Source organism: Leopardus geoffroyi, chromosome D2 (assembly GCF_018350155.1).
Source record: "Leopardus geoffroyi isolate Oge1 chromosome D2, O.geoffroyi_Oge1_pat1.0, whole genome shotgun sequence".
Lineage (NCBI taxonomy): Eukaryota > Metazoa > Chordata > Mammalia > Carnivora > Felidae > Leopardus > Leopardus geoffroyi.
The window spans coordinates 14,915,144-14,924,065 of NC_059334.1; the positions used below are offsets into that span (position 1 = coordinate 14,915,144).

The 8,922-nt window shown below is 42.2% G+C and overlaps 1 pseudogene; it reads left to right on the plus strand.

The window, feature by feature from the left end:
• Window positions 1-4,348: 4,348 nt before the first annotated feature.
• Window positions 4,349-8,662, plus strand: LOC123577285 (annotated as a pseudogene).
• Window positions 8,663-8,922: the final 260 nt, after the last annotated feature.

The following is an 8,922-nucleotide window of genomic DNA, read 5'->3' on the forward strand; positions in this document are numbered from 1 at the left end:
ACCACAAAATGCTGGGGTGCCTAGATGGCTCAGTTGGTTAAGCATCTGACTTGTGATTTTGGCTCAAGTCATGATCTCACGGTTTGTGAGTTTGAGCCCCCATCAGGCTCTGCACTGACAGTACTGAACCTGCTTGGGATTCCCTCTGTCTTTCTCTCTCTCTCAAAATAACTAAGGAAATAGTTAAAATAGTCAAAATAACTGAGGAAAAAGAAAAAAAGAAAACCACAAAATGTTGAAAGACAATGAAGAAGAGCTAAAAAAAAAAAAAAAAAAAAAAAAAAAAGGAAAGCATCCCATGTGCTTGGATCAGAAGACTTAATACAGTTAAGATGACAGTACTTTCCAAATTTATCTACAGATTCAAAACAATTTGAAGTTATTAAAAACTCAGCTGCCTTTTCTTTTTTTTTTTTTTTTTTTTTTTGAAGAAATAGACAAGCTGATCTGAAAATTCATATAGAAATTCAAGGGACCCAGAAAAGCCAAAACTATCTTTAAAACTAAGAACAAAGTTGGTGGGCTCAAATTCTCCCGATTCTGAAACTTACAACAAAGCTACAGTTACCAAGGCTACAAGGTGTGACCTAAGGACAGACATACAGACCACTGTAATAGACTTCAGAGTCCACAACACACCCTCACATTTACAGTCAACAGATTTTCAACAAGGATGCCAAGACAATTCAATGGTGAAAGAATAGTCTTTTAAACAAATGGTGCTGGGACAAGTGAATATCTACATAAAAATGAAAGATGAGGGGCGCCTGGGTGGCTCAGTCAGTTGAGCGTCCGACTTCAGCTCGGGTCATGATCTCACAGTCTGTGAGTTCGAGCCCCGCGTCAGGCTCTGTGCTGACAGCTCAGAGCCCGGGGCCTGTTTCAGATTCTGTGTCTCCCTCTCTCTCTGACCCTCCCCCATTCTTGCTCTGTCTCTCTCTGTCTCAAAAATAAATAAATGTTAAAAAAAAAATAAAAAGGAAAGATGAAGTTGGACCCTTTTCCCGCAGCACACACATAACTCAAAATGGATTATAGATGTCAATGTAAGAGATAAAACTATAAAACCCTTACAAGAAATGTAAGAGTAAATCTTTATGATCTTGGGTTGGGAAAAAGCACAAGTAACCAAAAGCAGAACAAAATTAGACTTCATAAAAAATGTGAAATTAGACTTTATAAAAATGTAAAACTTTTGCGCTGCAAATGATACAAAGAAAGTGAAAGTCCAAACCCCGGAACGATAGCAAATATTTGCCAACTATGTATCTGATAAGAGATTTATAGCCAGAATATGTGAAAAACTTACCAAACGCAGTAACAAAAAATAACCCAATTAAAAATGGGTAATGGATTTTAACACACGTTTCTCCAAAGAAGGTATACAAATAGTTGATAAGCACACACAAAAATGCTCACTACCGATAGTCAATAAGGAACCACACAAATCAAAAACATAATTGGATTTCATTTCATTCCAATTTGGAGGGCTACAATAGAAAAAACAGACATCAGTGTTGGCACGGATGTGGAGAAATGGGAACCCATACGTTGCTGGTGGAAATGTAAAATGGTGCAGCTGCTGTGGGAAAGTTTGGCAGTTCCTCAAAAAGTAAAACACAGAGGAACCGTGTGACCCAGCAATTCCACTCCCAGGTATATGCCCCAAAGAACTTGCATTTATTCCCATCGTTAGGAGCAAATTATTAGGCTGCATCAAACATTCCGTGTTTCAAAACCTTTAGGAACCAGACATCAACTTGTGGTTTGTGGATTTAGTTCTGATGAATATAGAATTTTGTCAAAGGAGGTTTATTTAAAATAAACATTGAAATTTTTTTTCACGTGCCTTATGATTTTAGCTCCATTTTATGGCTTTCGCTCTGACGCATTAAGCCTCTAGCAAGTGCAAGCAGAGCTGAGCTTCACTCTTCAATTTTTCTCTAGGCTATTATCACTTATTATTTTATAGCATCAAAGACATCACAATGTCTCCGCTTTGAGAGAATTTGCTCTTCCTACAGACACAGAGCTATAATGAGATGCCATGCCTGCTGCTATTTCTTCTAATTCCTAAAACTACGATAGTGTGATTTATGTTTATTTTAATCTCCTCTCCACTTGGACTAGATGCAGAATGGAAGTAATTGAAAATGCAGTCAATGAAAAACAGACCAGCAGGATGCCTCATCTTTGGCTGAGTTTTGCCTAGTATGACAATGCAGGTTCATTCTCAAAGTTCTGAGCCAGCTTGAGGCCTCTCTTGGAAATGGCCAATTTCATTCGGGCAAATAAAAGATAAAGTGAGGTCATAACAAAGGTTGCTGCAAAACAGTGCCCAGACTGCCACAAACTTAGAGTATGAGATTGGAATCGGATGTTCTTGTCCCTTAGTTGATGCTGCATTAGTCAAAGACCTTAAGTCGTTTTCTATCTTGAAGGGCTTTGGGACAAATGGGCATAAAAAACTGTCAGTCATTCAGGACTCTCCTTTTGTGCTTGTTTCTGGATCTCTCCCAGGGATAGATTTCACAGATACACAATTTGGGTCAACAAAACTGTTGAGTCATACTTTTCTCTAGATTGCAGAGAGGAATCTAATTTTTTTCTAGGAAAACCTCAAGGAAAAAGAAGTAGTTTAGAAAGTGATTTCCACAATAATGTTTTGAGAAGACAGAGTAAATGCTTGCTATTAGAGAAAGTTTATTTCTAATGACCTCATCTCAAAGTAAACCCCTGTAAGCACAGGTTCTGGCAGCCTATGTGGGTGTAGGGCTGCACAAAGAATGGCTGGGCTCAGGGTTTTTGTTTGTCTTCCCGTCTGGCTTCCAGCTAAATAACAGCACACAGCCAGCTCTCCAATGGTGGTCTATTACTCCCCATATGTGCACCTCGCCACTCCAGACAGAAAAGGCCAGGACAGACAAGACAGAGAGAGCAGCTGGGATATGAAAAATGCCCGAGTCTGTGGCTTGTCCTTCCTAGGATGTGTGCGCAGGTGCACAAGTGTACACATGTTCCATGTGGATCTCTCATTTCCTAGTGACCTCAATACTCTCGACAGTCAGTGCAGTACTGTTGCTTTCTGGCTGTGCAATCTCTCCCTCCTTCCACTATGGCATTCCATCCAGGTTTGATCCAGCCACCCTGCACCTTTTTATTACATGCTGGGAAAACAATCTAATTAAACCCCATCGCTATACTGGGTTTTAAATTTTGTGACTCCAGAAGGCCTTTTCTTCCTTATTTATCCTTCCAGCTGCTGATTCCTGGGAAGTATAGTTATCTGCAATCACGTTAAGTTCTAGAAGAAGATTTTGTTGAGGGAAAGGAGGAACAGAGAGTCAGCTAGGTATTTCCTCAATTTCTGGGGGGCCTGGATTATTCTAAGTACTGAAAGGTATAAGATGATCAGAAAAACAGGGGTTTACTTTGAGTCTATGAAGCCAATGCTTCATTTTTAAAATTTTTATTATGGCAGCACTGCCCTTCTGGGCACCAATTTTTGTATCAGGCAGTTATTTCTATGTAACAAACCACCACCAAAATTAGTGGAGTGAAAGGAACCATCATTTAGTGAGTTCACGAGTGTGTGCACGATTGGGTGGTTCTGGTGATCCGGGCCGTGCTGGGCCGTTCTCAGCTGGACCTGCTCCTGTATTTTTGGTCAACTGCTGGCACAGCTGGAGCTGACAGGTCAAGGTAGGCCTCGTGGAAAGGCTCATCTGCACACCATGTGCTCGCATCCTCCAAACCGGCCCAAACTTGCTCACATGGCAGCTGGTCAGAGCTGTGTGGGAGCCAGCGGAAGTACACAACGCCTTTCGAGAGCTAACTTGGAACTGGCACATGAGTTCTGCTGCATTTTTATTGGTCAGGGCAAGAGACAATTCTAGCCCAGAGTCAAGGGGTGCAGAAAGAAGCTCTTCATGGTATAAAGAAACAATTACAGCCATTGCAAGGGGCGAGGTGGTGGCAAATTATTTCCAAATTTTGCAGATACCTAGCTTGCTCTAGGGATATTTTATGAAGGTCTTTCATTTCCAAATATTTAGAATTACAGCAAGTTAATCACTGACATCTTCAAGTCGGTGTGGCTTAAGGAAAAGCTCAAGCGCATCTTCGCGTAGCTCAAACTGTTGGGAACATACAGCTCTATCAGCTTCCTTCTGCATTGTGTGCATAGAATATTTTTAATTTTTTCCTTGTGGTTTCTTCTTTGACCCATGGGCTTTGTAGAAAGGTGTTAATATGTTGGTTATCCTAACGCTACTGAGTTCTAACCTAATTCTGTTATAGTCAAAGCACATACTCTCAAGGGAGAGTAAATGATTTTTAGGAAAGATGCATGGGCCCTCAAGAAGAGATGGGAGGTATGACAGTTTGGGACATGGTTTGTCTGGGTGTGGTGTTGACTTCTAGTTTCCTCTCCTGTTACAGGAGTTGATCTTTTCTGGTTGATGAAACTCCTCAAGGAGGACCTATGGCAATTGAGTTCCTTGTGGAGCATCTGTCTTTAGGCAGATAAGCTTCTCTCTGCATTTGCTATTTTTCAGTTGCCTACAGTTCAAAATAATCAATATACCAAAGCAGCCTATTTTGGGGAGGCAAGTCCTGAACTCGTACGATCACATTTTGGAGTGGCATTTTATACTACCCCTCACATGCTACCACATTAGTATATTTTGTTGTCCTGCCTGGATTTGGAATTTGCTTTTACAAGTGCGGTGACTCACTGCTACTTAAGGTCAGTCCAAAAGAAAAAAGTGCTTGTTTGGAGATAAAAATAAAAAGTCCCAATTTGGCAGTGAGATAATGGAGTTCAAAAATATTACCTTGATTCTATTTTAAAAAGTGAACGAAGCAGCAAAAATATGACCATTCCTTTACTTCTGGCATCATGTTTATAAACTCAGCTTTGAAGATTTTTTAATATGCATTTTGAAGAGAAAAGCACATTAAATATACCTTCAATTGAAAAGCAAGTCTTAAGTTTTCAGGGGGAAAAGGTTGATAAAAGAAATTACTGAACGACCTACATCATTAATAAGAGCTCTGCTGGGGCGCCTGGTTGGTTCAGTCAGTTGAACATCCGACTATTGATTTCGGCTCAGGTCACGATCCCAGGGTCGTGGAAGTGAGCCCCGTGTCAGGCTCCATGCTGAGCCTGGAGCCTGCTTGAGATTCTCTCCACCCACCCTGTGCCTCTCCTTCACTCACATGTGCATGCTCTCTCTCTCTCTCTCTCTCTAAAATAATAATAAAAAAATTAACAAGAGCTCTGTTGGCATGCAAAGTATATGTACAATATCATTTACCTCAAGTGCAATACACTGGAATAAGAACCAGCAAAGTTATATAATTTAGTATGACCCTAATTAACTGGAATCACATTCTGGAATTAAGTCAAAGAGAAACAGCTAAAGATAAAGTGTTTCTCTTTATTCACAAAAGAAAAACAGGGGGCCTCCAAAGAGATTTGGCTAAAATATGTCAAACGTCAGAGTCAGATACTATTTTAAGAGCTTTACATGAATTAACTTGTTTTATTCTCACAACAACCTTGTGACTTAGGAACTATTATCACCTCCATTGTATAGGTGAGAATGTTAGAATACACAAGACTGCAAGAGGCCATAGCTAAATGTGACAGGGCCAGGATGCAAATCCAGACGGTCTAGATCAAGATTCCAAATGTGGTGTCTACACTCCATCTGTGTTTTAAATGGAATCACAGGTTCAGACTTCCAATAAAAACATATTTGACTATCCTCCTATAAACAACAATTATAAATGCTGTATAAAATACTGAAGACAATACCTGCAGGCAATGATGAGCAAAGAAAGCAAGCTGACGATGGAGAGCATGCAATCAAACAAGGGACCCACATCTGTGAAATGCACATTTATTCAGCCTTTCCCCTGAAGACACTTCTAAGTCGGCATAACCTTTAACAGAGCTCAAGTAGAAAGATTCAGCTGTATGGGCCTGAGGAGACATGAGATGGAAATTGTGTGTGGGGGGGTGGGGGGCAGAAATCCTGGAACAGAAAAATTATAGTAAGGGGAGCCCCAATCCTTGGCTGTACCTGAACTGCACATGTGTGAGGTGAATCAAAGAATTTACTCTGAAAGGCTGAGACGGCTGCATAGAGATTTCAGCAATGCCCCAGACTGAGCAGATGGAGTTTGGGTTTGGGTCCAGCTCTAGTGGAGGCATGGAAAACACATCTTGCTTTCACTGGACACCAGAGAGCCACGATTTAGGAGTAAAGATTATATCTCAGGAGCAGTTTTCCCTACCCTACCATGAAAAACAAGAAAGAGACCTACTCTAACAAAGCCTAAACCCAAGAGCCTACACAAGACCAAAAGCCTCTACAAGTCTATCAGTAAGACAGACCCTATGCTGGACTATAAAACAAGTCCCAGTAATTCCAATGGACTGAAATCATATAGAGCATAGTCTCTGACTACACCAGAATTAAGTTAGAAATCAGTACCATTAGGAAAACCAACGTATCTCCAAATATTTGGAAACCAAATGATACCTTTTGACAAAGGCAAGAAAACAAGAACTCACAAGAAACTTTTTTTTAAGTAGTCCGTGCAAATAATGCAAAAGAAAGCTGATATAACTATACTAACACCAAACTTTGTAGGCTTCAAGACAATGAGGGGCCTTGAATAATAATGAAAGGTCGAACTGAATTGAATAATGAAAGTCAAGTGGCATATTTTGCTACCTTTCCGAATCCTTTCCTCCAAATTTCAGGAACCGAGCAAGTATACTGAGGTATACTTCTCTTCAAATTGTACTGGAGATCTTAGTACAATAAGGCAAGGGAATAAATGACAGACCTTAAAATCAGAAAACAGAGGGAAAGCTGTGATTATCCACAGATGACCTGATGATGTATGCACACAAGGAGTCTACGAACCAGCCACTACAATAAGTGAAGGTAGCAAGCTTGATATTGATATGACGTCATGATATGAGGTCAACATACAAAAGTCTATTGCACCTCTACGTAATAGGTATAAACAAAACAAAATTTAAAAATAGTTTCACTCATAAGAATGCAAAGAATTTAACTTAGGAATAAATTTAACAAAGCAAGTGTAAGACTTATATGCTAAAAACTACAATGAATTGCAGAAAGAAAGTTTTTTTAAAGCTCTGAATAAACGGACATATATAACACATTCCTGGATTGAAAGACAATATTTTTAATATGCCTGTTTTCCCCAAATCTATAGGCTCAACACAAACCCAAACTTAACACCCAGTAGCTTCTTTGTAGGTACTGGTAATCTCACTGTAAAATTTATATGGCGATGACAAGGTCCAAGATTAGCCAAACCAAATCAATCTTGAAAAAGAACTCTGATCACAACATTTGTTATAATCTACAGTATTTAAGATAATTTAAGACTGGTACTGGTGTAAAAATAAAGTCCAGCAATAGACACACAGAGATTCCAAAATAATTTTCAACAAAGACACCAAAGCAATTCATTAAAGAAAGGTCTTTTCAACAAATGGAATAACTAAATAAACACAGAAAAACATGAACCGTGCCTCCTACTTTACGCTAAAACACAAAGATTAATTTGGGGTGGATCACACACATAAACATAAAGCCACGAAGTTTCTGAAAGAAAGCAAGGCATAGATACAGTTGAAGAAGCAACGAAGGGACAAGGAGTCGTTTGTGAGGGAGGCATTATGGCAAGAACTGCAGGGTGGGGACTGCCTGCCCCTACAGTGAGAAAAAAAGGCCACAGCGGCCTCAGGCTGCAGGACCCAGAACATTCCAGCAAGCCCTCAAGATGTGGAGGGCTGCCACCTGTGTGCGCGGCCCCGCCACGACAGCTCGTCACCCCCAGATGGCTACCTGCGTGAGCGCGAGGCAATCCTGGAGTACACTTCGCACCAGAAGGAGACCACGGCGAAGATGAGGATCCAGGAGCAGCCGGGGGCTGGGCGTGAGGTGCAGAAACAGCCGCGGCGGCCACGGCGCAGGGGCAAGTGCACGGCTTCCCGGGAGAGGACGCGGCCACCGTGCACACTGAGCTGGTGCTCAACCTTTCATGCCCAAGGCCGTCTGGGGAACAGGCCCAGAAGACGCCTGAGCCGGGCCACTGCAGGTCCCGCAGGACAAAGACAAAGCACTGTCCAGCTTCCGGATCCCGTCGCTGACCTCCCAAGCCAAGACCGCCAAGCTCGGAAGCCGACAAGCACCGCCACTGTCCCTACGGCTGAGACGTCACGGCGCATGTCAGACCTCATGGCGCATGCGCCCCACGCCGTTCGCCGCCTTCATGGATCGCGTGAGGCTCATCAAGCTCAGCCCGCGCCACGTGTGTGCCGTGACCCGCGACAGCTTGGGAGGTGCGGTGCCTCACGCCGTTGCTCTGGCCTTCTGCGGTCGTGGTCACCCTGGAGCGCAGGATGAAGCTGATGACGGAGGACGTGGTGGACCCGGTGAACCAGGAGAAGCTCCTGGATCAGGACACCGGCATGCTGCAGCGGGTGGCTCGGGCTTCACGGGCTCGGGAGTATCGGCGCAGGTAGAGAAACCCAGGCTGGTGATGCAGGCCTGGTGCACCTGACACCAAGTAAATGGGCTCAAACGTGGAAGAAAAATATTAAAGATGACAGAGCATCTGTGCAACCTTAGGGGAGCAAAGATTTCATGATTATAATTACTAAAGAAAATAAATTATAATTTATTAAAATATATTTTTTAAAGGTGCCATTAAGAAAATGATAGGTGTGTGTGTGTGTGTGTGTGTGTGTGTGTGTGTGTGTGTGTGTGGTGCCTGGGTGGCTCAGTCAGTTAAGTCTCTGACTTCCGGTCATGCTCTTAGGGTTGATGGGTTGGAGCCCTGCCTCTGGCTTAGTGCTGATAGCTCAGA